General features: G+C 44.2%; 1 protein-coding gene across 3 annotated transcripts in view; it reads left to right on the forward strand.

Moving 5' to 3' along the window:
• The window catches only part of LOC146811793 (uncharacterized), a 54,628-nt gene that overhangs the window by 1,508 nt on the left and 34,948 nt on the right, over nt 1-18,172 (forward strand). The gene's annotated exons all lie outside the window — the stretch shown is intronic.

Here is an 18,172-nt window from a genome sequence, read left to right on the forward strand (position 1 = left end):
ATCTAATACCCTAGACACTTTCAGATTATATTGGCCCATATCCCCACCCCCTCTTGGTTACGTCGGAAACAGTTCGCTGAGATCTCTGGGTTTATTCCTTGTAAAAACACAGGTGTTGGATAGAGCGGCCATTTGGAGCAAAATTGCATTTGCCTAAAGTACACACCTTTTATCAGAGTAAAATTCATTTCATTTTTTCCAATACATTAAGGGAAATATCAATATTCTCTTTAACAAGCCACGTGTTCCATACTTTCTCATGTACTATTGTAGTTTTAGCAAATATCAACAAGCATTTACAATGCAACGGTCTCGGCATTGTTAAAGTTAGAGCTATTGGCATTGCTCATGACATTATTTTTGTTTATGTTTTTGTTTTTAAAACATTTAAAGAAACAGCATTATTTACAATGTCAATAGCTTAATCACTCTCAAATGCGAGACCTATTGCATTTGCAGCCACACACACAAAGCCACCCACATACACAGAGCCACTCACATAGAGCAAGAAAGACCATGAAAGGCGCTGCGTGTTCTTTCACTGTTACGTATCACCATTTAATGGAACAACTTAGTAAAAACTTGTGACCATAAGAAGTAGGAAAATAAAACAATTTTGTGACATTAAAAACTCCAGGTAGCTCACTGTCGGGCCGGGTAAATGTTAAACAGCCATGCCCTGTTGACATGTTAACCCTAGTGATCTGCGAGTTAGCATGTCACCAGGACATTAAAGTCTAGTCGATGGCTTTCAATTGGCAAGGGTATTCTGGCAGTTGCGGTTCATCACAATCCTTTGTAGAAGGAATAAATGGACTGGAAGGCTATGTCCTTGATGAAGCAGTCATCTGTGGTTTTTCTTCTTGGTGAAACAGGTCCAGTTCACAAGAGTCGTGTTTACTGGACCACTGCATGATAGGTTTCAGAAAATCACTACTTTGTATGCTTGGATGGAGTTGGTAACTGCCATTGTGGTGTTTTAAGCTGGTGCAAAAAGGTTTACATGGCATGGACAGTGGCAAAAAATAATAGCTCCATTTCATGTTTCACAAGCAAACCGGCATCCTCACTAGTGCATGGGTGGATGTTCGACCCAGGGACTGCCTGCTGGTGTGGGGGGGGGGGTGATATTGCACAGTGTGGTGCGCTGCACCGGGAGACAGGATTACCGCGTGGGTGAATTGTGGTAGCCCGGGTAGTCCATCGGTGACCAGAACACTGCATTTAACGGTCAGCAGTGCATCGGAGCACGTGTGGCTAGCTGGAGTGCGCTGGGCCTTTTCACGTGCTCGGCTGGAGTACTCCCTGTGAACTTTGATGTTGTGAAGACGCGCTGTACTTCTGGGAAGGAGGTCTCAAACGAGAAGAGGGGCGGGCCAAGCTGGCCTCGGGCGGTGGGGTAGCAAGGCCAGATCAGGTTGCCACCCATCCTGACTCCTAAGGGCCCACCCCTCCTTGTTCCTAAAATGTTTACATTTTGCTAGTCAGGCCCTTCTTTCTTAGAGCCGCATGTCCCGTGTACTTCAGTGGTCTTGCTTTAGGACCGGTGAAGTTACATTTGCACCTAAAAACACTGCTTTAGAAAAGTGTTAATTATAAGTAACGAAACGGTCGTACCCTTTGTGTTTAGTCAACACAGTGAGTGGCCTTTATCTGCGATCTGCTACCTACATGCAGTGTCCTACACGTGTGTGCCCATACCTCTGCATGTATGTGATCAACAAGGCTTCTAAGCACGTGAGAGGAATACTGAGAGCGCTCCTTGGTGGGGAGCACGGACGTACCTTGATAGACTCCATGTGTGCCACTTTCACATGGCCCCAGTGCGATGGGTTAAGACGCATATATAAGAAACAGATAACGTTTTAGCCAAATGCATTATGGGGTTTTTAGTTCCCATCATAAATATTTGCAATTAATTGCACGCGTACCTATTGCTTCCATGGTATTATGTATACCGTAAAAAAGTGAGCACCTGGGTAGATGTCTCCACTGCTTAATTTGTAATGTATGCACGTTTTCCATCCTCTAGAAAAGTCTTGCGCACTAAAAGCTTCGCATTCCCAGGGAGCGGGCAGTAGGTTGCACCCGAGAGGTGGCTGCATCTGTTGTTTACAGAGGGCACTGCTCCGACGGGTGATGCCCTTTGAAGTCAATAAACATCGTGCGGTTTACTGTACACTGCAAATCCCCCGGCCCGTGCTGGCGCCCTATAGCCCATCAACATACCGGCGGGAAATGAATCCATAATTTTCCAGATGGTCACTGCAGGGTGCCAATAGCCCCGAAAGGCTAGCGCTGAATACGAGCCTATGTTCCTTAATCCTCACAATACAGAAATAAATTGAACGACGGCATATGTGCTCCCCCTAAAACAAGTCCTGTTGGAAAGACGACACTTTAGCGTGTGCAATGTTAATGCCGCTTTAATACACATTACTTTTGGAAACTCGATTGGATCCGACACGTGCATCTCCCCCTCTCTTTCTTTCACTCAGCACATGCTTCTGGGCACCCCAGGGGACGGGGGGGGTAGATAAACCACTGAGTACAGACCTCGCAAAAGCAGCACAACATGAAAATCCGGCGGCGCAGGAGTTGAACAATGGAGCCAGTCGATGGCGAACCAGCCTGAACCAGTGCTGTGCCTGACACGTTTCAGCTCATAGCTCCTGTGAAGTACAGTCTGCCGGCGGAGGAAGTGCAACCACAACTCACCACCAGGCTGCAACACCCTCACTACGTTTAATGCTCTGTAAAATGAAGGTCACTGACAATCCCACTGTATGTCCGGTGATTTTCAGATTTTTGAGATCACGTTTTCTGTTGAGTTTTGAGGTTGGCGCTTAACTATGCGAAATATGCAATCATTTTAACTACGATTTTTGTAACTTTTTGACATAGTAGTAAACTACAGTTCCTTCGTCACGTTTCCACTCCATGAGGAGGGAATCGCCCTGAATACCACCGCCTTTCTCCGAGCTCAAGCCGAAATGCCTCGGAGAAACGCAGCAGCATTTTCGGTTTCGGGGGCGTGTTTTTCTTTCTCTCCTCTTGCCATTGGTTGGAATGTTTACATTCCAGAGGAGAGAAAGAAAGTAAAAAACACGCCCCCGAATCCGAAAAAGATGGGGCTTCTTTGGAGAGACAAAGCTCTTCTCAAATGGCTGACCAGCATTTAAGAGGCCAGCCAATGGAGAAGAGGGGTGGGTTCAAGCCCCTCTTCTGAAAACATTAAATCTCGGAGCGAGACTGCGCAGGCGCAGCCTTCGCAGCCGAGACCTAAAAACGAAACCCACCCACTAATCTTTTCATTTTCAGTTCCATCAATTCCTCCACTAACTCCAGGCTTGCCTGTATTCTGCATACTTACAAGTCACATATATAACCGCTCATTAATATAAAGGACCACAGTAGAATATTCTTATGGAGCCTAATCCCGGGTTCTATATCTTCCCATACCTTCCATGACTCTTCATTTAGGAAATCTGATATTAAACAAATACCACTACTTTCCCATTTTAAGGCAACATTATTTTCTAAAAGGGGTCTTTTTCCCCACATAAACATCCGTTAAATGAGTTACACCATTAATTATTAGAATTGCGCAATGTTGGAATATCTTTGTCTTCCGCTTTATACATCACTGTAAAGTCTTATATTGAACGTTTTGGGGAGTTTTGGTAATGTGTAAAAAATCTATAATATCATATTCTTGAAAAAATATTCATAGAAACAATTGTCATACCCATAGTTATTTAATGTCTTAGTGAATCTGAAGGCAGTGTGCAATATTCGCAAAAGAATACTATTTTAAATTGGGTAGAGCTAACCGTCCTACTTCCAAAGGAAATGTCAAGTGCCAAACAAGGTGCTTTATTTGCCCAGATAAAAGCTTTAAACCTACTCTGTCTCCTTAAATTTAATCTGGATATTTAAAGGAATCGGGGCTGTTCGATTCGATCTGACAGTGGTGTTTTTAGATAACAAGGCTGGATTATTTTTACTCCATATTCAATTTCTGTTTTTAGGTCTCGCCTGATCCAGCGCACGCACTGGTTTGGCGACACTTTATGTGAGTGCTCCGAAAAGTGCTACCATGGCCAGCCTAAAGCTACAGTGCATGTGCGCATTCTGTTTATTACTTCTATGTAGTAATGGTGGCACCTGTGCTTTAGCTTAAACATCTTGTGCTAAAGTCGGGTGATATTGCTTCAAAATTAAAGAAATAGACACTTCTTCACTTTTGAAGCCATCTCGGCACCCAACTTTAGCTTAAGATGTTTAAGCTAAAGCACGGGTGCCGCCATTACTACAGAGCTGTAATAAACAGAAACAAGCATTGGCATAGCCAATAGGTCTCGCTTTTGGGACCTTATAAGTATTTAGTTATGCAACTGTTGCATGGCTAAACACTTATAAGGTCCCAAAGGCGAAACCTATTGGCTATACCAATGCTTGTTTAAGTCTGTTTTGTTTTCTTGTTGATTCGTGGCACTTTGTCACAAGTATACTGATTCAACACTGATGGCCTGTGGGTAGCAGTCAAAAGAGTTAGCTCAAATGTCACCAAGTTTTTGATTGAGAGAGTTCCCCTATTGATCAAGTCGTTTGTAGAATTTCTCATTGAGTTTTCAGAGATGGTCATTCAACGTCTTGACGCCTAACTCTGGAGCTTGGCTGGTCTTGTGAAGCAAGGAGTACTTGCTGCTATCCGAAGAGCCTCGTTTTGGAGAGATTTCTGATTCTTCTGGCAACCACTCCAAACCTGTGAAGTATATGCCATTGTGGGTCAAACAGTTGCGTAGATTGCGAACAGTTTGTTCCTCATAGGCATTTACGTAGTCCTCTGAAGCAGGTACAATGCAGCCAGTTGGTGGTTGATTTTCTGGTGAGTTAAAAGAACTTTTGTGGACCATACCAAAAACCTAAAGTGGGTTTAGATAGAGGCAGGCAATTGCTTACCATTGGTTGACTTTCTTGGCATGCTCATTTCCTTGTTTCTTATTTGAGGGGTTTTCTTCCACTCATGTCTGTCCCTCCCTTGGAACATTCTCTTTCCTACTCTTTGATTGGATGACTCGTGCCTTTCTGCTGCGCCCATTCAGTGAGCTATGTTTTTCTTTTAGTTCTCTGTGAGACTTTGTGTGTGGTCTTGCACTCTCCCTCACATACTGTCTTCCTTCAATATCTTCCCACCCTCCTTGTCCATACATTCCCACCTAATCCCATAATGTTTTGATTAATATTGTCTCCAGATTATCCTGCCCTTACCCCCCAGCCAGTCACCGTTACCAACCCCGGCGACTTCTCAACCTACCAGCCATTTCTTTATTGCTCTATGTTCCTCCTGTAGCTGTCAGACACATTTTTTTTTATTTACCTTTACAATGTTTGGAGGGCCTGGCGGCTTCCATTTGCTGCCGGGCCGATATGTTAATAGAAATTTGTTTCATATATGACTAATCCCCCTTTAAAAATATAAATTGAATCTGCCAGACTAGAACAGTAACTTTAACAGCTGTGTCATACCAGTATAAAATGCATGACTTACACGTGTGCATGCAGCGTCCTGCTATATGAGCATACATGATTGTTGATGCATGCAGGCAGGCACATACATCATCACAGTGGGCAGTCATAGCATCACAACCCGCAGGTACAAGTCATTGTCCCTTTTTAGGTCTCGCCTGAGCCAGCGCTTTAGCGCTGCTCTGGCGAGAGCTTTAGTAAACGGGGGATTTGGAAGTGCAAACTAGTGCTTTTCAGGCCTCCAAATGCAGTGCATGTGCGCCGGGCGCGCGCACCATTTGGCAGCCTGAGTGATCATTTTGCGGCCGCTTTGATGTCCTCAGTGAGCCGCGCAGCCACCGAGAACATCAAAGCGGCCGCGAAAGTGCACACCATTTGCCAGCCTGCGTGCCTCTCTCTCCTTAAAGGGCGCAACGTGCCCACCCCCTCCCTTATCCCACTTCCTGCTTGTTCTTTCTTACATGTGCTTGTAGCTCATCGGCTGTCTCTCGTGCAGAGCATCAAATCAAGTTACTGTTTGCTTTAAATAGAACGAGGTATCAGATGGAAACACTAGAATGAATAGTGAAGTAGAATCCATCGCGCTACTTTTAAGAATTTCTTTGTTTCCGTAATGCCTCGAATTCGCAGCCTTGCCAAATTAATATTGCACTGCACAATGCCGAATAGCATCTAAATATAGCACCACAATATACCACATCCAGAGCAGACCCCTGGAATGCGATGCTGGGGTGTGTGGTAGGGACGCCATCCAGCAACATTGCTACCAAGGTTACTCAGCCATCTGATTTACATACAGCGAAAGTTACATTCCTTTGCAAATATGACATCTAGTGGCCAATGTAGGTTTTGGCATCATTTATTAGATGAATATTCGCAAGGGATGTTAGACTCCGGAACAGTACAGGAAGAACGATTCTCACACTTGTAACTTCCCAGACCAGTACTAGAAATAGATTAATATACTCCAGGAACTTAACACGGCAGAGGGGTACTGGTCTTGAGGCGGGGGAAACTGGATCATAGAGGCGGGGGAAACTGGATCATAGAGACAGGCAGCTGCTGGGCTGCCTTGCTGATGAGTACTTCAGGATCTCATAATTTTACCACTACCTAATTACTCAAACGTCTCATTAGAGCTCCCTTACTCTTAATAGGACGCTTATCAGCAAGGCTGTTGTACCATTAATGGACGATAGCTGCATTTCTCATCGGGTATACCAATAGTAAATAGCTACAGCCCTTCTCAACAGGTCTGTTAACACAATGATAAAGAGTACCAACACTTCTCAACAGGCTTGTTAAACCAATAGTGAAGAGTTCCAGCACTTCTAACCAGGTCTCTACAAGCAACAGTAAACATTATGAGCACTTCTAAGCAGGTTTTTTAAAACTAATATTGAAGATTACCAACACTTCTCATCAGGTCTGTTATATCACAAGTGAAAAGTACTGGCACATCTCAGCAGGCCTTTTAAAGCCGTAGTAATGAGTGCAAGCACTTATAAGCAGGTCTATTAAAGCCATAGTGAAGAGTACCAGAACTTCTCAAACGGGTCTCTTAAAGCAATAGTAAACAGTACGAGCACTTCTGAGCAGGTTTGTTAAAACACTAGTGCAGAGTACTGGCACTTCTCAGTAGGTCTGTTATATCAATAGTGAAGAGTTATGGCACTTCTCAGCAGGCCTCTTAAAGCAATAGTATTGAGTGCGAGCACTTATTAGCAGGCTTATTAAAGCAATAGTAAAGAGTTTCAGCACTTCTCAGTAGGTCTATTATATCAATAGCGAAGAGCTCTGGCTCTTCTGAGCAGGTCGGTTATACCAATACTGGGGTATCCAAGCACCTCTCACCAGGTTTAGTATACCAATATTAGAGTGTCTCCGCATGTCTGTTAAACCAATGGCGAGGAGCCCCAGAATATCTCAGCAGGTGTGTTACACCAGCAGTGAAGAATAAAAGCACTTTAGAGCAAGTATTTTATAGCAACAGTGGAGAGTACTAATGCTACTTTACAGGGCGGCCAGACCATTAATGGACAATACCAGCACTTCTCAGTAGGTTTCTTACACCAAATGCTGAGGATTGCTGGCACTTCACATGAGTGCTTTATTAGCCACAATGAGAAGTACAAGGACTCCTCAGCAGGTCTGTTATAGCAGCAGTGAAGAGTCTCAGAACTTCTAAGCAGGTCTGTTCTACTAGTAGAGAAAAGTACGAGCAGTTCTCAGTAGGTCTGTTACAGGAATAGCGAAAGGTCCTGCCACTTATCAGCTCTATTATGCCAATAGTGAGGAGTACCCGAACTTCTCAGCTGGTACGTTCTAGCAACAGCAAAGCGTACCAGCACTTCTGAGCATCTGTTATACCAATAGTTGAGAGTACCAGTACTCCTTAACGGGTCCGTTATACCAGTAATGGATAAAACACTTGCTACCCAGTTGGGCTGTTATACTTGCAACAGGATATACCACTTGTTCCCAGCAGAGCACTAATAAAAGTAATAGACTTGTAAAGCACAAACCGTGCTACAATGCTCTCTCTACCTCTTCCACTCCATCTATCACTCCCTTTGCTTTCATCTCTTTGTATCTCCTTCACTGTTTCTGTTCACTCTCTCTGCTTCCAATGTCTCGCTCGTTTAATACATCTGTCTTACCTCTGTCTCTCTCCCTATTTCACCATTCTCTACTTCTCCCTCGCCCTTCCTCTGTATTCGCCTCATCTCTCTACCTCATCTGCACCTCTTTTCTCTCTACTTCTCATATCTTTCTATTTTTCATCCCACCGGCTCTACCTGCCTCGCTACTTTGTTTACTTGACCTGTCATTCTGTGCTTCACCTTTCTATTTGTGCTATCTCATTATAACTCACCTCTCTTCCTATCTTATTTCTCTCTAGACCTTGCCCCTCGGGTTGGCACCTTTTTTACCAGCCTACATTTAAAATTGTATGCCAAGCCTCTAAAAAAACAAACATTGCATAGCCAATAGGTCTTGCCTTCGGGACATTATAAGTTTTTAGCCATGCAACAGTTGATGTTATTGCACCAAGGATATTGTGCTGCATAACTAAATACTTACTTATAAGGTCCCAAAAGCGAGACCTATTGGCTATGCCAATGCTTGTTTCTTTTCTTTTTTGTGGGATGCTGTTATAACTTCGGACACAAGCCTTTTTTTATGCACATACGTTGGCACAAAACACTGACAAAGCAAATAGGTCTACATGCTATTAAAATTCTGATCAGGTGGCTAACTTCCCAATAAATGATGCAGTGAGTAGGTGTTGGCTCCACCATCCTAGCCGTTCTTCAGTCCTAACTCTATTGATGCAGAGGATCAGTTGAGTTTATACCGTTAGGTAATCAGTTGTCTCTGTGTTGTTTTAATATGTACTGTTTTTTAATCCTGTGTATTATAGTTTGGCCTTATGATTTCGTTTAAAGGTGATCCGTAGGTGGCGCCCAGGACTTCCAAGGCTCTACAATTGTGAGCGATTGAAATATGTTTGGGTGATGGATGAGTTGTGCACTGGTCTGAGGGGCATAAGGATTTTGGGCTTCGCAAAGTAGTAATCTGGCTGCACTAGATGTATTAAAAATTGGAAATTCTTTCTTGTTGGCAGCTAAAAGGTAGAAATAATAATTTGTTGCTCTAATTATTTATGGGTATTGGTTTTGTTTCCGAGTGAGATGGAAATGGTCCCAGGTTTTCGGTGGCAGTGAATCTCTAAAGTGGTGTAGGAATCCCTCTCTCACAGAAATCAATGGTGAACGTAGGGATTCCTCTCTGGGTAAAGGGTTTGCCCAGATAAGTCAAAAGAAGGATCGGACACTATGACATAGTGACTGGTTCTGGGATGATGCATGATTTGACAGTTAAGATGACACAATTGCTCAGTTAAATGTTTTTTTTTTAATTTAAATAATAATGGAATAATTGCACTACAGTCTCTGCTTTACACAGTTCCTAATACAAAAAATTGTGTTTGTTTTTAGATCCAATTGAGGAACAAACAAACTGGTTATGTTCAGCTGACAGTAATTATGTATTGCAGTAAATCTCTGTTTTGATATATGGAAACATTTTAAATTGTCTCAAGAGAAAGGTATATCTTGGAAAAGAACTGTAAAAAGCCTAATGTGTAGACCTTACCAAAAATAATTAAAATGGTGAATTTACCTAAAGTGTATTTATTCTCAATTTTCCTGAAAGTTTCGCAAATGTTTTTTTTTCAGTATTCAGCTCCACCCCCTGCCCCCTTGAATTCGTATTTTCAAACAAAAGAACCGTAAATGAAGTGGTGCAGAACCACTGATTTCCAGCAGTCTCTCCCAATTACAGAGGCCAGCTAAGAGTGGGATGGTATTCAGCAACCTGGGAGGACTGATTTTTGAGGTATCGGTGCTCCTGGGTACCAGATTGCAATTGTTGGCATCCTGCATGCACCCTTGGTGTTTGTTTACCCTGTTACGCGTCCCCATTCAGGAGAAACTAATTGTGATATCCAAAGTTTCTTCAGGTGATCGGAGAGTAGCATGGCCTTATTTTAGTGCAGTTCTAATGTTTGTTCTCCACTTGAGCAAAAGCTGCAGAAAAGCAAGACAAGAAAGAGCTTATTTTTTGTGGTTTGGTGTAATTCGGGTAGCTTTTTAGGTCTCGCCTAGCGTTGCTGCGCAGCTCGCTTGGCGAGATTTGTTGCTAATGAGGAGTTTCAGTAGAGGGCTTGAAGCCCCGCCACTCATTTCCATTGGCCGGCGTCACCGTTTTTGCGAAACGGTGGCCTGCCATTGGAAATTAGGGTTTTTGGTTGCTGCCCATTGGCCTGCGATCCGGACTGTGTCATCTGGTTCACGGCTGTCGTGAAGCACTTTCTTATCTCTATGGGGCCATGTGTTTGAAACCCATGGCCCCATAAAGACAAGAAATCCCCGCGCTCCGGCTGCAGCGTGGTCCTCTTTAACTTTCGGGACCGCAAAGAGGACCGCGCTTGTTTTTTAGGTCTCGTCTGGCGAAAAACAGTGCATGCTCTGCTCTCGTCAGAGACCTTTTGGAATCTATTCTCCACCATGGGCTCATGCACGCGCCTGCATGGACAAAGATGGCTGCTCTCGCCATCTGTCCAAAGCAGACAGCATGCGCGTGTCCGTGGGACAGTGGACAGTCCGTCACCATCTTGTTCACGCCGGCTTCCTTCAACTCGGGCTCCGGCGTGCTTTCACTTTAAACAGTGCATGCGCACCCGACTGACCCAGAGTTGAAGGAAGCCGGCACGCAACATCTTCAGTTCAGGCCTTAACATAACAGTGTGTGGCAGAAGCCGAGGCACTGATGGCCATGACGTAATTAAAAAGATTCAGTTACTCTAATCTGCCCGGGCCTAAAATCTGGTTCTCACATACTTATGTTAGATGCTACTTATGTTAGATGCTATAGTGATCATGTCGTTTATGAGACTCTGTGCTATCAACACTTTCTAGAGAGGCGCTGTATTGACCTCTCGCTCATGTGAGGTATTGTAGTAAACGCATCATTTTTTTTAATGAGACTCTAAACTGTCAACTTTTTTTTGAGGCGCTATAGCTTTGTGCCAAAGAATGTCCCGAGGTTCAAGAGATAGTGTAGTTGTATGCTTGAATCACGATGCGTCCGGAACGTCATGGAAGTGAGAGAGCTCTACTTTAGGTGGGATACTATGCAAGGCAACAGAACAATCTCTGCATTCCAGCAGGTGATAGTGGCTTCGAGTAAATCGTTGGTAGCAGCGCTACCTCTCAGATTGCACAAATACATGTGGGAGACATAAATATCACAGACAGAATCACATGGATACAGGGTTAACGGGTGCCATCCATGGATCATTGTTTGACCTCATTTCCACAGGTTTGAATCCTGCGGGTCCACTCAGTCTTTCATTGTTCCGAGGTCGATTAAAATGAGTGTCTTCGAGTTGGGCAACAATAAACATCTGTTATTTCAGGGCCAAGATAACCTTCAGGGAGAAAGGGCACTTAAAAAACAGCATAACATAGCGTGAGTGTTTTTTAAGTTTCTCCGAATTCTCAGCAGCTATTTGTTTCACACACAATCTGCAGCTGCCTTTACCATTATAAATGCAGAGAAATAAATAACATTTAATATGAACATGAAATATCCCCAAGGGTACCACTTGTTTGCTCCGGTTCAGGGCCGGATTCAGTAGCCCGAAGATTTTTTTGCCCAGACAGCATTTCATCTAGCCTGGCAGTCATCTCATGATACACCCTACTGAAATCTCCCTGGAGCTCCCTCTGCTATTAAAGGCTCATCCTGGCTTTGGAGAGCTCTGATGAGCCAGAGAAGCTTTGCACAGACTTAACAGGCTCGGGCCTTCAACAGCAGTGTGCACTTCGAGAGACACCTGGTATCACACATCTCTGTGTGATGTAAACTCAGCCGTGAGAGCGTCAGTTTAAATAATGAACTGACCTCTAATCTGGCATGCTGAGGCGTGACTGTCAAACTACAGCAGACGTCAGCTGCCTTAAAGCCAGGCCTGATTTTAAAAAAAAAAAAAAAAAAAAAAATTTAAAAAAGCTAAATGTTTTAATCATACTGAAGGACGGGCGCTTATTCGTAAGGACATTTGTATAGCGCATCAGTGCAATAGCTGCGTCATTCCCTTGATTATGGCTGGGCAGTAGATCAATTATTTTAGTCGATCATGGGGATCAATTAGATCGATAGCTTAGAAATGCAGCACATAGAAGAGTGTTCATTGGCAGGACCGCAAACAGCCCTCAATGGACCAAAAGATGTGCAGCTGATGGAAACCGGAAGATTCCGAGAGCTTTGAGGGACCTCAGTGAGTAAAGGAAAGGGCAGGCCGGTGGCCCGTGGTGGTCTTGGTGCGTCATCCTTTTGCCCAAGACGCCCCCTCTTCGTTGTTTCAGAATCCAGACCTTGCTCCCTGTTTTACGCTGACAAGATAGCTCAGTGGGTCAATCTCACACTTTCCATTCATGAGGCTTTCAGGCAAACGAGACAAGCCCGCAGTCTGCTGAATACACATGTTCCTAAGCGCCTCGAAGCCTCATAGTGCATGCTCCCATGCTTTCCCAATGAATCACAACACACTGTGTGCAAACCACAACATTCGAACTAGGCAGACCTTTTCCAACTCAAACGGGCGGTAAGATAAGATGGGTACAATTTTCAACAAAGTTTAAATGTAGTGGTGTCCGCTGTAAAAAAAAAAAATGGTCACATTAATATTATTAAAATGCCTAAATGAAGAGGTGCACGTATACATCGATTAACCCTTGCCTCATGGGCTGCTGTATCTAGGTGTGATCCAACTAATAACGAAGCAATTACATAAAGCCGAAATAATTTGTCATGGGCTCTTTAAGGGCTGAACGTGGCCCGTGGACAACGCCATAAATCTTCAGCCCGGGTGTCAGTGCACTGACTGACCTGGCAGATAGCTCAGTTTAATTTCCTACACCAGCGATGCTTGTGCTGCCCCAGGCGGTGGTGCTGTGCTGCTGCGCACCAGGGGTGGGGAGCTGAACCCCCCCATCCCTCGCCTCCCCTCACACTGGAAGCAAAAAACGGTCAGAAATCTCTCCAGAGCCGCCCGCCCCCCACTTCCGCCTCTGTTTGTTTTTAGCTTCTGCTACAAAACGGCAGCCGGGCCCGCTGGGGCCTTCTCTTTGTAACATTTAATTCATTTAATTAACTGCGGCCCGCATCTGTTCATGTGCAAAAGTTATCGTGACAGTAGGCAATCTGGACGACCCTTTTAGGATCAGGACGTGTGAGTTGCGATGACGGCAAGCGCGAAGAGCGACTCCTGACAGGCCCAGAGTCACTTAGGACCTGCGCTGGCCATGGTGCTTACAATCAATAACAAGCATTAAAAATGCAATAGGTCTCGCCTTTTATTAAGTTAAAGCCATTTGATTTGCTATATAATACCAATAGCAAAGCAAATGGCTTTAACTTAGTTAAAGGCGAGACCTATTGCATTTTCAATGCTTGCTTCATTCTGTTACGTGTTGTTGTTTTTTTGTTTGTTTTTTGGTCTTGGTCCCCGCCTATGCCGTGCTCTAAATTAAAAGACAAGACTAAATGACGTTCTGGTCTGGACCCCTGGAGATCGCGGAAATAATTGCAATGTTTATTTATGCTACGGACTAGCAGTGGTAAAACTGCATATAGCTGCAGGGCCTGCATGAAGGAAACCACTCTCTCTGCGTTTTGCTTTCCTGCAGAATAATCATTAAACAAAACAGTTTCAGCAGGAGGGGAATCTCTGCAGTGAGAGAAAATCTTACTTTACCGCTGCAGAAAGTAAACAATTTGCCTTTTCATACTGTGTAGTGTTTTCTTTCCGAGGGTGGGCAACGATGGAAGCCTCCCCCCTCCCCCCCCCCCCCCCCCCCACCCCCCCAATTGTTTCACATTAGTCGCAAACACCGCAAAGACCCTAATGAACGCCTAATTGCATTAGAAACACAAATTGCCGGGAGTGTTTGAAATGCCTGTGTCGCAGTTGGGACTCGACACATGCTTGAAAGACAACTGGCAGGTGGTGTCCTGCTGTGGGTGGTCAGCTTGCACAGACCCTCAAGTGTTCCATACACTCCGCCCCCTCCCAACAACATTCTCCAGTCAAGCCCATCAACTTCAAAGACTTTGCAGTGTGCGTTGAGTTCAGTAATCTACAAACCATTCGTTTAGCGGGCAAGACGCTAGTCAGTGTGGGGTGTGGTGTACGTGTATTGAATTAAAGCGCTTCCAAGCCTTGTTGGGTGTAGTAAGCGCTATATAATTGCAATACATTTACGTAGAATCTAATTCTGCTTTGTTTCTAGCATTTTAACATGTACAGTAACGTCGGACTGCGGACGTTAATTATTTTTTTTAAAAAAGCCTGTAGGGTACAGGTTATTTACTTCCGGGTTGCAAGCCTCGCTTTGGCATTGCTCGTGTTGTAAGTTAGCTGGCCAGTTAAATTAAGGTATAAAGTGAGAACCATTCATTCGATACTAGAGTATTATTACCCACCTCGCGCCCACCGTCTTAGGCACAAAGTACAGTTGTGCTGGTGAGCTAATGGCCGGGATCGATGTAATCACGGTATATGCTGAACTCTGGGGAGTGCAACGAGAGCCCCTCCAGCACTACGGGTTGCTGACCCCGGTAATTACAGGTCGTCAGATAGCGCTAATTAGTTTACAGTATACTGCATACAATCCCACATCCTCGCCTGCCCCCCACCCCATGGCCTGGGCCCTGCTTAGCCTCAGTTGCTGTTCTGAATGGGAGGAGGGGCTCGCATGACCGTTCTAATTGGCGTAGGATTCTTTTTTTTTTTTTTCTGTACAGGGGAGGGGTGCTGGCCAAGTTTCCAAGGAAGAGAAAAAGTGAGAATGGTTTTTCCACCGGTAAGAAGAGGACTGGTGTGAAGTTTTGTGATTTACTTAAACACGTTTTATCCCGCCTTCTTACCACCTCTTGGTAAACCGGCGTTTTCTTAGGATCAGGTTTAATATGGCGCGGAGCACTGCACCCCTTTGCCGCGAAGCCTGAAGTGCAGCTGATGTGGGGAGGACGGGGGTCATTGCAGGCCGCAGTATCTCCAAAACTATCGGTCTTACAATTTACAGGAATGAGAGGCCTCTTTATAATCTTTTCTCCTTAGCTGTTTGTCTTTGTGTTGTCAGTGTATGTTGAAATGCAACCTTGGAGAAGGCCAGAGATTCCCTCAGCACAGTCCCTTCTAAATGTCAGGCCAGCTCTCCATATCCGGAGGCGCGTGCACATTCCCTTTAATGCGCTGCTTGTTTCTCTGGATTCCAGTGGCTGGTATGAGTACGCAGCCCACCGAATGTAAACCACCTATTGTTTCAGCTTCCACCTATCGGAGGTAGTGAAGTGGAGCAGTCTGGGCATGCTTTTTTTTACATTTTATTTATTCTATATAAACAAGTCGTTTTTTTTTTCTTTTCTTTTTACTTTTACTAAGGAGCATACAAGTTCTACAGTAAAATTTTCTGTGATGAAAGATGCAGCATCGTTCAAATGAGGCTCGTTGATGGAAACCGACTCTTAATAACTAATCATCTTCCATCTCTACCCCCCCCCAACCTCGGTTGCTCACTGTTCAAACACAAGCTCTCACAGGTATGATGATAATACAAATTCCTCCCTCATTTCTTTTTTTTATGTAGATATGTCATCTCCTCCATCCTCACAGCCCCCACCATAAACTCCATCCATCTATGAACACAGACCGTAGGCTCTTATTCTAGGACGCCCAGGCAGGGTGGTCAAATTTTCCATGTGCAATCGAACTAGCCCAAGTAAGTCAACCAGGTGAATGAACTCTATGCAAGAGTACTTCATAGCTGCGCGCCGTGCCCCAGAACCAAAGTGTGCCTTTTACGTGTGATGGAGGTTTAGCAACTCGAACACATGCACATGAAAAACGCACAATACATTTGGATGTCTAGTAAGTTCTTATTCTTATTTTCCAAAAGGTCGTCATATTGTGTGCTCTTGGTGGTGTGGGGAGGTGTGTAAAGACACATATGACAGTGCCACTATGTAGGCTGTGCTGTTTGGGCTGAGCAGTGACACTACACTATTAGTGCAACCTTCCCAAACGGGGGGGGGGGGGGGGGGCAATGCCCCTCATGCCTGGAAACAGCTGGGCCTCTGGGTCCTCGCCATTGAGTCCAGGCTGGTCCTATTTCTTTATAGCTGTCCACTTCCATTTCCCCTTGCACACCACGAGCAGGAAGTTTCTCTATACGGTGGTAAGAGATGCATTTGCGGCGCAAGGGAGGCCGTATTGTTTGTTGTATCTTGGCCTTAACAATTAACAGACTTCAAAAATGGTGGCTGGTCTTGAAGCACGTAGTCCTTTCAAGCTGCTTGCCCTAACACTCGATGCTGCTGTAAACCATTTTTGCTCTTTTTAGTCAAACCAAGGCAGCGCCCACTTTTTTTTTTTTCGTATTTGGAATTGTGGTTTGTGAAAGACTAGTTCTTCCCTTCTGAGGGTTATTATTGATGGTAAAAAATACAGTATGGATTTGGGCGGTACGGTTTCCAGCGCTGATGTATCTACGTGTGCCCTTTCTCACACATTTGGAGGCGGCACTCCGACTATGTTTTTCTGATGGGCACAGCAAACCTAAAGAAACATTAATTAAAAATGCAATTTTCTCCCGAAGAAATTAATCAAACTACAAAAATCAATAGATTCTTTACAGCAACTCTCACAGAAGCAGTACTGCCAAACTTAATGAAACTTTATGCTGCAGCACAGCGCCCGCTTTAATATTATCAATACTTGCACCGCGCTGCAGCAATAAGTTTATACTTCAGACCGGCACACCCTTTCATATTATCAACACGGGCGCTGCCACAGCTTTGAGCAGTAAGTCTCTTGACCAGTAAACACTGGCGCTTCTTCTGTGTTTACTTATATAACGTGAAAGCAAAGCATGGGGTGCTTGTATAGAACAAGCATTGCGTTTGCAATGCAATAGGTCTCGCATTTTGGAAACTTTGACCTATTGGTATTGTAAGGGACAATGCTTTTTATTATTCCAGGTTTTTAAACACATAAATGAAATGGCTTTGTCATTTACAATGCCAATAGCTCAAAATCTCGCAAGTGCGAGACCTGTTGCATTGCAAATGCTTGTTTTATACTTGTCTACAGAAAGATGTTTGGCGGCCTTTGTAAGGCTATTTTTTTGTATTTTTGAAGTAGTGCCTCTTTACAGCTATTTGCTAGGGTTCGTTGGTACTTTTTGCATGGGGAAGAAAGCACTGCTGCTTAGCATCATTGCTGGTAGAGGCACAAACATCTGTATTCTGAGAATGCCACTGGCGCTACAAACGAACAGTGATTCCAAAGGCAGACATCACCTTTTTGAAAGAGCCATTCACTCACCTTCCGTTAGCTGATCTGAGCATTTGCCCTGCTGAATTGTTCAGTAATGTGGGCCATTGCTGTTGGCATTGTTGCAGCAGGAGCTACATTAAGAATCTCCGCTAAAAAAATGACTTTAGATGACCGTGGCATGCAGGTTTCCCATAATGTCATAATCTCTGTTGTAATATGGTTCATCTCTCTTTGGATTTGCTTGTCTACAAATGCCAGAATACAAAGGAAGAACCTCCAAGTATAAACTATCCCACCCCGCTTGAAACAACCCTGAATAATTCCATCTGTGTAAATGTGAAATGCTGTTGATTTGAAATAAAGTCAGATTTGTATGAATAAATGTTGGAAACAAATACTGGATTTTCGATAATGCTGCATATAACATACTTAATGTAGTGGGAAATGGAACGGAGCACGTAGCCATAGGCCTCAGGTGGGAACTTCGATAGTGCACGCGTAATGCCTCAGAACCAGTACTTCGAGCCACTGCCCTCATTTGTACTGAGGATGTCACTGCATCAAATCAGGTAAGTCCAGTGGCACTTTTCACCAGCTTTTAAAACGTTCAGTTGAATTGCAGAAAAAAAGCACTGCATTTTGATTGTCTCTAGCTTCCCATCCATGCCCATAATGAGAAAAATACCATCTATTTGTGCTATAGAATCTGTGCATTTTTTAGACTTCGAGAGG

Source organism: Triturus cristatus, chromosome 7 (assembly GCF_964204655.1).
Source record: "Triturus cristatus chromosome 7, aTriCri1.1, whole genome shotgun sequence".
NCBI classification, from domain to species: Eukaryota; Metazoa; Chordata; class Amphibia; order Caudata; family Salamandridae; genus Triturus; species Triturus cristatus.